This window comes from Centrocercus urophasianus, unplaced genomic scaffold, assembly GCF_019232065.1.
Source record: "Centrocercus urophasianus isolate 14NV4802_14NV808 unplaced genomic scaffold, USGS_Curo_1.0 seq_13, whole genome shotgun sequence".
NCBI lineage: Eukaryota > Metazoa > Chordata > Aves > Galliformes > Phasianidae > Centrocercus > Centrocercus urophasianus.
In genome coordinates, this window is record NW_024884475.1 from 30,286,429 (window position 1) to 30,296,973 (window position 10,545).

The following is a 10,545-nucleotide window of genomic DNA, read 5'->3' on the forward strand; positions in this document are numbered from 1 at the left end:
CGGAGCCGCCGTGCCTCCCTTCCCTTCTTTGCCCGGCTCTTCCCTTCCCTCCCCTCTCGCCTTCCACGCTAGACGCTGAGTGGCGGCTACTGGCAGCGGGACCGGCGAGGGGCGCGTGAGGTAACGGCGGCGGCGGGCGGCGGTTTGGGACGGTGCGGCGGTTTGGGACGGTGCGGCGGCACGGGACGGTGCGCCGGCACAGGCAACCGGGAGAGAGCGTGCATCCGGAGGCTTTGCCTCGAACGGCTCTCGTGTAGGCAGGGCAGAGGGGCGGTGCGGGGAAATGGAGTCGTGGGGAAATGAGGTGCGGTGCGTGGAAACAGCCCCCGCGGCTCCGGGCTGACGTCGCGTTTCCGTTTGTCTTGTAGATGCGCTTCGGAACCGCGGCAGCCGTGGAGGGCCGCGCGGCGGGACGGCCCGGCGGGTCCGTGGTTGGCTGGGCTGGAGCCGGGCCCTCAGCTCCTCACCTCGCGACTGCAGCCCTTCGGCGTGCTGCTGTTGGAGTGACCCCTACAGAGCGTTTGGGATGAGGGATCAGCTCCTCGGGACCCGGAGGTCTGCGTGCGGCACTGGGCGTTTCGTCCGATCACACTGGAAACGAGTTGCGGTGTAAGTGCGTGTCTCTAACTGCACTAACTGCACTGTTCTTGTGGTTTTAATCAATGCAGCTATATCGTAAATTTGATCCTTAGGTCGTACCTTCTTACGCTAAGAATCATGGTACTTGATACTGGTTTGTAGGACTACATAGCTTATAATAATCCTATTTTCAGACCATTTGGAGGGAAAAGCTGTCAGATTCAGTAAGGTGGTAACTAACATTAGAAAAGCAGTCTGCAGTCACAATGCCATTGACACTGGAAGCTGCTGGTTTTCTTCCTGAAAAGAGAAACACTAGACATAAATAATCTGTTTCCATCCCATAAAAACGTGAGACTAATACATGTTGTATTTCTCTCATTTACATCAGTTGGTCTCCATAAAGATACCATCTGTACTGATAAAGCTCATTGTGCTTATGTTCTCTGAACACTGATGTTCAAACTATTCTCAGTATTTACTAGAACATCTCTCATCCAACATCAGCGCAAGGCACTTCTCTCTGGTTTATATTGCAAGAGGAAGTTGTTTTTTTAAAAGAACACAGCAAGATGCCTGATGTGTAGGAGAATAGCTGCAAAGACTTCAGGGCACATTTGCTAGATCCGGTCATTAAACCTGGGATCCCACTCCTTGCCTAAATCTCTGCTGTCTTTCTAGCTAGCTAGCAGGCACAGCCTGTTATTTTAGTCAAAACACTGTAGGATCAAATTCTCTCTTGTGTAGTAAAGTCTGTTTCAGTTTCACTGAGTTCAGTGGAAATGCACCAGTTTGTATTCTGATCTTGTTACACAAAATACCCTCTCTTCCTGGCATCCAGGTAACTTCTCAGAGAAAGCAATTCAAAATCCATTTTCTGCTTTTATATTGTGTTCCCTTCCTTTTGGTGTCCTGGACCAGTTTTTAATACTACTACTACTAATAAAATATTTCTTAGGAAACTGCAAGTACAAGTGCAAATTTCTATTTACTAACTCCAGAACAAAAAAGCATACATCCTATTCTTTTACCACAGTAAGTGTACCCACGCAGATGTACTTGCTTTCTTATGTCAAGAGGTAAAAACTGCTGTATAGCCCAGCTGATTACAGGACCAAGGGACAGATAATGAAGGATGCAGTCCTCGTTTGTTGTGTGATTAACAGGTTTTCTAGTACAGTCAAACAACCAAAGCAATCTGATACCATGCTGTTACTGAAGTGTAATTGCAGTATACTCCTATCTATGAATACTTCTGACAATTCTCGCCTTCATTTCTCTAACACCAGTCATATTGTATCAGCCTGGTTTCTGTAGAAAGGGTGAGGGTGAATTAATAAATGTTTCTAGGATGCTCTCAAGGTATGAAAATTACACCTCTTATTTTCTTCAGTGGGTAAAAATAGCTATGTACTGATTTATACTCTTCGTGCTGTGACAGCATTTCGGACCAAATACTAAAGACAGGAAACCAATTGGCAACCAATACCATGAAATATCTTTATGATGTGTTTTTGTAAATACTTTAATAACTTCAATAATAAGAAGGAGGACTGAGGAGAATCTCCATCATCTTTTTTTTTTTTTTTTTACCTCCACCAAGGAGGAGGGGAAGGCTGAGTTACTGAATGCCTTCTTTGCTGCTTTGTACAGCTTGGTTGCCACTTTGTGCAATGTAAAGAACCCTAAGGAGTTGTAGGCATCATTTAACTGGTTAAACAAGGTTTACAAGTACTGGTGTGGTACAAAAAACCTACAGTGCTATGATTGTTGTAATCCAGTGTGCTCTGCTCACTGGATGTCATCTGCTTATTGGATGAGATCTCAGTTTAATCATCTTTATTAATTTTGGATACTTTACTAAATTTTATGAATATTTAAATCACATTTAATTTCATGGCTGAGTGTAACATGGGAATGAATTGTCAGTAGCCTTGCTGGTACAATGTTGCTGTACGTTTGGGCTAACTTTGAAGCAGCTGACAATGGTGTAGGTTGGGGGGGAAAAAACAGGTCTGCCATTGTAACAAGCAGATAGGGTTCCTTCTGTTCCTTAATTTTGCTTACTGCTGCTTTTCTGAAGTGCCGAATAAAAGCAAACTGTTTGCTTACTTTGAGAAGCCAATGATGTGTGCATTAACAAAGTATTTTTTAAATGCATGTAAGTAGAACAGTGAACTTGCCAGTTGAAGAATTGATGAAGTTGGTTATTTCTCCCCTTCTGTGTTTGGAGAGGACACTAACTGTATTCACACATCACCCAAGAACAGCAAAGTCTGAGAGATTTGACCCAAGATTTTTTTGTTGTGATGTCTTTTACCTTTTAAACAGCCCTATATTGTCATCCCCATACAAAAATTGTGGTATTTCAATGCTTTTACTTTCCCAATTTGATCTTGACTTTTCTTATTTGATAAGTGAATCGATTCATGCCTCTTGGAGGTCTGACTGCTGCCATTTCCCATTATCTGGTGGTACACTTTCTCAGCAGGGAAGTTCATTGATCTTTGCTGTGACCTTACTTGAGTAGAACTCTTTTTTGCTGCTGGGCTTTTCTTGTCACTTTCTAGCTGCTTGTCCCCCTGCGTCACAGACAAACACACACAAGAGGAGAATAGGAGTCAGAAATTTCACAGCCTGTTCATGATCCTCAATTTATGACAATGCTGTATTCCTGCCATCCTCAGAACTCCTCCAAAAGGAATTCAAGACTGAGTGAGTGAGGGTAGCAAACGAGGGCAGGAGAGGTCAGCGATGTCTGGTGGGTTAGGTAGGCTACAAAAAAGCAAGTACAGCTGGCAACTGAGACAGCTGCTACTTAGGAAGAAAATAGCCCCTGAATTTGACATTACTTAATTAAGAGAGTGCTTTAGTTCTCTTTGCTTCTATGTGTTGCAGTAGAGGAGATAGAGTAATTGCACTTTGCAACTAAAGCTCTTGGGTATAGTAGCTGTATTCTGTTCAGGCTCGTTGAAGACCCACTTAAATGACTTTGCTGAGTGATAGCTGAAACAATGAAAAAATACCACCTAGGCACCAGTCCACATGCAAATACCAACTATGGCTTGGTCAGATGGCACAGGAATTTACTGGGATTCCCATAACAAATGCAGCAGTTACATTGGTGTGCATCTGTATGTGCGGGAAGAATGAGAATTAGCAAAACCAGCACAAGAGCATAGGAAAACAAACATCTGACAGATCACCACAAAAGAATGTGTAGCGTGATCTTAAACACAAGTGAAAAATAGCTTTTGTAAGAAACGATATACATAGAGAAAGACAAACCTGTGGTCAAAGCAAATAGGCTTAGTCTAGATAGACATAAATAAATACGATTTAAAAATTATAAACATTCCTTGTATACCAACAGATTTATGTTAAAGGAATGTGTGTCCATTTTTCTTCTTTAAGGAAAAACGATGTGAGATTTCAAAGCCTAATTCTGTGGGCCAAAAGGTTTAAAAAAAAAAAAAAAAAAAAAAAAGGCAGCAATATACCACAAGCTCCTGACTCAGTACTTCCACCAGAAGTACTGCAAACTTGATTACCATTACGGCCACAATTCAGAATGGAGCAGGTTATTTCAAAGCCAATAATGCTCCAAGAGTGCCTTCTTGTAGCAGAGGTGGAGAGGAAGATTCTTCATGACCTTCTGTTTTGTTTTAATTAAGGAGTGTTAATTCTTGAAATATTACTACAGTGGATCAAAATTTCTGCTGTGATTTAGAAATGTTTCTCTCCTGATTCAAGAACATTCTTCTGGTATCCAGCAATCTTAGCATTTTTCAGTATATGCATATGAAAATGTCTGTTTCTAATGGAACAAGAACAGAGGACAACAAGCTACATCTTTTTAAACAACATGATATTTTATTGAAAACATTCCCATTTAACCTACAAGTTACAAGAAAGTTCACCACGTATCGTGTTTGCAAGAAGCTGTGGATGTTTTTCGAGACAATAAAAGCTTTCATTTTTAAAATTATAGTAACATAAGAAAAGCCATGAAGTTCTGGCCCAGTTAATTAAGTGGGAATGTTATATTGACTTGTATTTCATCAGAATTAAAAATTCTCTCTATTTTTAGGTTTCAAAATCAAACTAAGATGATGAGATCAGTGATGCGAGTGACTTGCTATGTTCCTTTTCAAACCTGAGATATGAGTGTACAGATCAATTAGACTTCATACTTGCGTGCCTCTGACTTTGATGCCGTACTTTACAGAAGGAAACAGATGTTTCTAACAGCTACTGAAAACCAATGGAGCTTTGAAGTGTGCAAGGATTACTGAGGAAGCATTTAACACTACTTCAGAACCCTACTGTAATGCCCAAAGGTACAGTTTTGTGGATGTATATATGATGCCTCTTCGACGTCTATCTTGATTTTCCTTTCAGTTTGAAGATGATGTCACTACACAAGGTCGCCACACCATTGCAAGGACCTTACTTACGTATGTCAGTGATTTAAAGAAAAGATTACTGTAATTCACAATCCTCTCATTGCTGTTATAAGTTGCTGGATAACTTCTGATGTCACCTTTAAAGGCTTTGGACTTCTTTAATAAAGAAATCAAAGAAAAACCTATAGCAAATCACAATGTATTCCTTTTTGACTGGAAGTAAGGTAAGTTGTACTATATTTGTCTATCTTATTAAAAACCATTAGTGAGCATACCTATCTTGTCAGGGACTTTATTCAGTTACTGCTGTATTGCACAGAAAATGAGAATGCAGCCAATCACTACATGGCACTCAGTACCGTTTGATTATTAGCATGCATTCACACTTATTGTCAGTAAAGTGACATTTAAGGCTATCAAACATAGTCCTGTATACCTGGTTCATTAAGAATGAAAATGCAAAGTTAAACACAAAAGAAGCGGAAGAGAAAATGATCAGCGGGGAAGCGGATTCTGGATGGATTATCTACATTAAGAGGCTCAAAGGCAGGATTAAAACTGAGGCAGTCAAAGCATGAGCGCGGCTGCCAAACAAGTAAAATGGAATATCAGATCCATCTGGCAGCACATTAGGCAAATAAATAGGGAGGCTCATTAATTACTGTATTCACATTAAACAGTCTGTAAACAATTACTAGAAACCAAATATTATAAAATAGATAAAATCAAAGAGCATGTCACAGGGCACAAAAATAATGCTTCTGAGTGTACTGACATACCTTCTAAGTGCACAAATTAGAGACTGTGCTCTTTCAACACCTGAGCATGATTAACTTTCTGCTGCAAATGAAGCATTCTTTTCTTCCTTGATTCCTGTGGTATCACTGAGAAGACATGTCTGAATTATTTTCTTGTGAGTCTTTTTCAGTATTTATTTTTTTTATAATGGTACTATAAAAGGTTAAGATCTTCAATATATTTTTGCTGTGTTTTTATTTAGAGACACCAGGTGGCAGATAACACATCACTTCATTAAACCTCCTCCCTTTAAAAAAAACCAAACACTTATGTAAATTAAATGTCAGAAAGAATACAGTAGAAACTTACTGTTCCAAGACATTTTGGTGATAATCAATGACGCTTCAGTGATCTACAAACAAATATAGCATAAGGCAGCTTTCTTGCATCTCCCAGTAGTAAAGAAAAACAATGAAATAATAACCTAAACCACTCTTCTGGCTTGGCCTCTCTTTGGGATTGTGTTCTGATTTATTGTGTCAGTGATAAATACTTTTTAATAAAACTTTCACATATACGTCACCATCTCAAGACCTATTAAGAAAATCCTGAAGTCCTACAAGCTCTTTCTGATACACTGTGCCAGCAGAGAAGTATCTGTAAGTGTGGATTTTCTTGCACCTCTACAAACACTTTTCCAACTAACGGTCTCACAATACCACTGCCTCCACAGGACTTACAGAGGCAGGCAATTTTTTTTTGTTAGAACAAGAGGAAGTTCACCTCTCCTTGAAAACAGTTTGGTTTTGGAAAAGGAGCTCCTTCAATCAATCCCATTAACAAATTTATTATTAGAAATCAAATAGTATGTGCAGAGATCTACATCCAGCTTAAAGAGAGAGACTGTAGAAGAGCACAAATAATTCCTGACATGTTCTGAGCTGATATTGGGTCAATTTTACTAATAATGAAATGCCACAGAAGATAAAGTTGTTCAGCAAGGACAAAAGATGTAATGGGAGCAGGAGACTGCGTTGCTTGTACACAGATAAACAATGTTATATCTAGGCAATACAAAGAGACTGACTTTTTAGACATTTTCACTGTCTCTTGAAAAGCTAGTTAGAAAACCCATGTGGAGATAGACAGGTTTGACTTCTTGAGTAGCAGTCAAGATCTGGCTTGAAATCTCATATTTGGAGAGTCATTCTGTGGCAGTGACCATACTTTGATGCAATATCATTACAGGATCACCAACAGGCAAAAAAGCCCACAAAATTTATCCTCAGTTTTGAAAAGAGAAACTATATGAAAATGGGGCAGTTTGTTAAAAAGTAACTAAAAAACACAGCTACAATGATCAAATCCCTATAAGAATTAAGGAAGCTATTTTAAAATGCTTTAAAACCTAGGAAGAAAGCTTAGTACATGTTTGGACTACTAAGGAAGGTTTGAGAATAGGCAAAAGGAAAGACAGCACAGGTAAACAGCAGGCTAAGGAAGGCTACTAGAAACAAGAAAACATCTTTAGAAAAGGTGCAGAAATACTCAAAGGGAAAAAGTAGTAGAAAGAAATGTAGATTCCATCGGATAAAATGTAAGAAAACAGTCAGATTGTCTCCTTCTAAAAGGAATCAAAACTAATGAATCTCTCTTCACACCTTAGGAACAGGACGCCTTCCAGACCGGTACTATCATTGATAACCAGAGAAGTTTACAAACTACTTGAGCCAATTTTCACAGTGAAGGAAAGGGGAAACCCTTGCAGGAGATTCACCTGATATCCAGTGGAAGCTGCTAAACTGATAGCATGAGCAGTAAGAAACAATTAGGAACAGATGGAAGTTACTAGCAGTGTCTGGATTGCATACTTGATGCCAAATTCTAAAAAGGGCTGCCTGGAAGATAGGGAGGCTGACAGTCTAGGCCAGGAAGCCTGCTCACTCTCCAGAACTAGTAGACAGCTGGATAAATATTATTTACTTGGTTTGTTACTTATCTACTATTTACTTTATTTACTTTGAAGAGAAAACATGTCTTTTGTAGAGGGAAATTCTGCCTTATGAATCTACTGAATTCCATGAAGAGTCAACCTGCATGTTGAAAGGTGTGACTTGTATAGCTTAGTTGCATTTATCTGCTTGCAGCAGATGAGGGAATGCAAGCCTAGCTGAAGTGTCTGGAAGATTTATTTCCAGTTTCACATTCTTAACAGCTAAACAGCTGCTTGTTTCACCTCTTCCAACACGTTCCTGAAACACTCAGTTCTCTTAAGACTGTGCTGTGTGCAATGCAGCTCAGTCCCTCTGTCACCTTCCTAGCTTACCCTTCCCTCAAGACTGTAACATTGTACTTCCTTTCTTTTATGAGATGAGCAACATTGGCCAGGCTCTGGAAAGTGATTTCAAGGGGAACAGCTTTAAAAGGCAGATTTCTAGGGAGACCGGAAAGCATTCTAACCACTATAATTGCATATACTAGTCCTCCTCTTTTAAGTCTCCCTGAGAAAAGATGCTGCATGAATGTGCTTGAATGAACCTATGCTCAAAGCCAGAAAATACCCTGCTTGCTAACAAATAGCAGGTAAAGAGAATGGAAGTGTGCAGAGCCTACACCAGACTGCCTGTGACAGGAACATTTCAGAAAGAAAATGAAATGCTTCTCTAGGGAGGCTCTCTCTGCACTCCTATAGTCTTTTTCCATGGAACCAACATAGGGCTCAAACATACTATTATCCCTCTCATTCTGCTGGGTTTTTATTGTTCATCTGAGCAGGTGGCATTTTTGATCATGAATAGCAGTCTAAAATATGGGCTCCACTCTGCTGTGTGAGGATATGATTTCTAAAAATAGCTCCACTTAATTTCTGGACCGTTCTTGTAAATTAGGGGTGCGGCAGCCTTCACTTCTTTCAATCTCCTGCGAAACCATCAACAATCTGAGCTGTGGTATGTCTCATTTTGTACTTGATTCCCTGCACTCTGCTATTTGCACTCAGCAAAGCAGTAGTTTTCTTCCATCTTGGCTGGGATAAGTTTTACAGGACTTGTAATTTATTTAATCAATGGCCAAGGGGTGGGAAAATACAGCTGCTGCAACTCCCGTAGTTGTGGTTAGAAGTACACGTCTAACTGGCAGCAGGACAAAGTCAGCTAAAACACTGGAGCAAAACATCAGCAAAACATCACGTGTTAAGACCTTCTGGTTCTTAAATGACAGTCCTTTCACCTTTGGCTTCTCTCTTTAAGACGACCCTACCTGGGATTCTGTCTTTAAAGATATTACCTTCTGAGCAAAATAGGATAAAACATGATCGGTCTCCCAGAAGCATAGCTTTCCAGTAAACCAGCTTTAGAGTTTTTACAGGCATTCAGATGTTTAATGTAATATCTCTGTAGCTTCAGACACTTCCTGACCAAAGAAAGGTGACATGTCTGCATGGCAGCTCATGTGCAAGCGTAACTGCAGATTAAATCCAAAATGTTCTGTGGCCCACTGAACGATAGGCATTTGGTTAGAGGACACTGTGCCCAGGTGAGCCTTGCATGCCTTGAACTGCCAGATGGGCTGGGGAATACCAAGCTCTGTGTGTTCAGGAGGTTGGGAACTGACTCTGGAGCTGTCCTACATCAGTGCGGTAGCCATGCAGCCCTTGCCCTTGCGCAGGCATGGCTGTGGAGCAAACTATGATTCCTTCCTGTGAATTACTGAGGAGAGTGTTCTATGTCAGACAGACACACGTCTAACAGTTGAGAACCTTTGTGCTTCGTTTGCCAACAACCAAAGCACTCTGCCTGAAGCAGATGTAGCTGTGTGTTATCTGCTACTGCTCCCTACGATGCAAAAAGGACAATAAGGGCATATGAGCCAGGAGGAATATGCAGCACACTCTGGATCAAATTCCTTATCTAGACAGGAGTGTGTGCCCAGGGCTTGCCAATTTACAATATCCCGACTTGGAAGGGATGCACAAGGATGAGGGAGTCCGACTCCTGGCTCCACACAGCACCACCCAAACATCAGGCCGTATGACCGAGGGCGCTGTTCAAACGCTCCTTGAGCTCAGGGAGCTGGGGCTGAGCCCACAGCCCTGGGCAGCCTGCTCCGTGCTCCCACCCTGTGCTGCAGACCCTGTCCCTAAGCCCAGCTGCCCCTCCCCTGACACATCTCCACGCCATTCTCTCAGGCTCTGTCATTGCCACAGACAGCGGAGCTCAGCACCATTCCCTCCGCTCCTTGTGAGGAGCTGTAGGCTGCCATGAGGCCTCTCCTCAGCCTGCTCTGCTCCGGGCGGAACAAACCCAGTGGCCTCAGGTTTGTTTACTCGTAACCTCTAAATATTCAGCACCAGACTAAGGTCTGCCTAAATCTCGGTGTGGAGAACGCTTCTCCCTTTGCCTCTCCCGCAGACCTACAATGAGCTCTACGACCTTTGCATCCCGTTAGCACAACCCGCGGGCCCTTCGTAGGCTGGATCTACCCCTGCTCTCACCGTTCCGGGATTAAGGCGGCGGGCACGCCCGGCTTCCCAGCGCCGCTCCCTGCGCGGAGCCACCGGCCGCCAGAGGGCTCCGAGCGGCCTCCCCGCGTGGCGGAGCGGCGGAGCGGCGCCGCGTGCCCGCGCGCTCCCAGTCTGCCCCGCGCCGCGGACTACAGCTCCCAGCAGCCACCTCGCCGCGCCCGGCGCCCGACGGCCGGCGCCCGCCCTCCCCCTTCCCAAACGGCCGCCGGGCCCACGTGACCGCCGCGCGGCCAACCGGGTTTGTAGCCGTTTTTTTTCTTTGGTTTTTTTTTTTTTTTTTTTTTTTTTTTTTTTTTTTTT

General features: G+C 42.5%; 1 long non-coding RNA gene across 1 annotated transcript; it reads left to right on the top strand.

Annotated features, from left to right (window-relative positions):
• The first annotated feature begins 23 nt into the window (after positions 1-23).
• Positions 24-5,170, top strand: LOC122157160. Its single transcript, XR_006167781.1, has 3 exons — positions 24-120; positions 369-609; positions 4,670-5,170. It is a non-coding gene; the product is annotated as an uncharacterized LOC122157160 (long non-coding RNA).
• Positions 5,171-10,545: the final 5,375 nt, after the last annotated feature.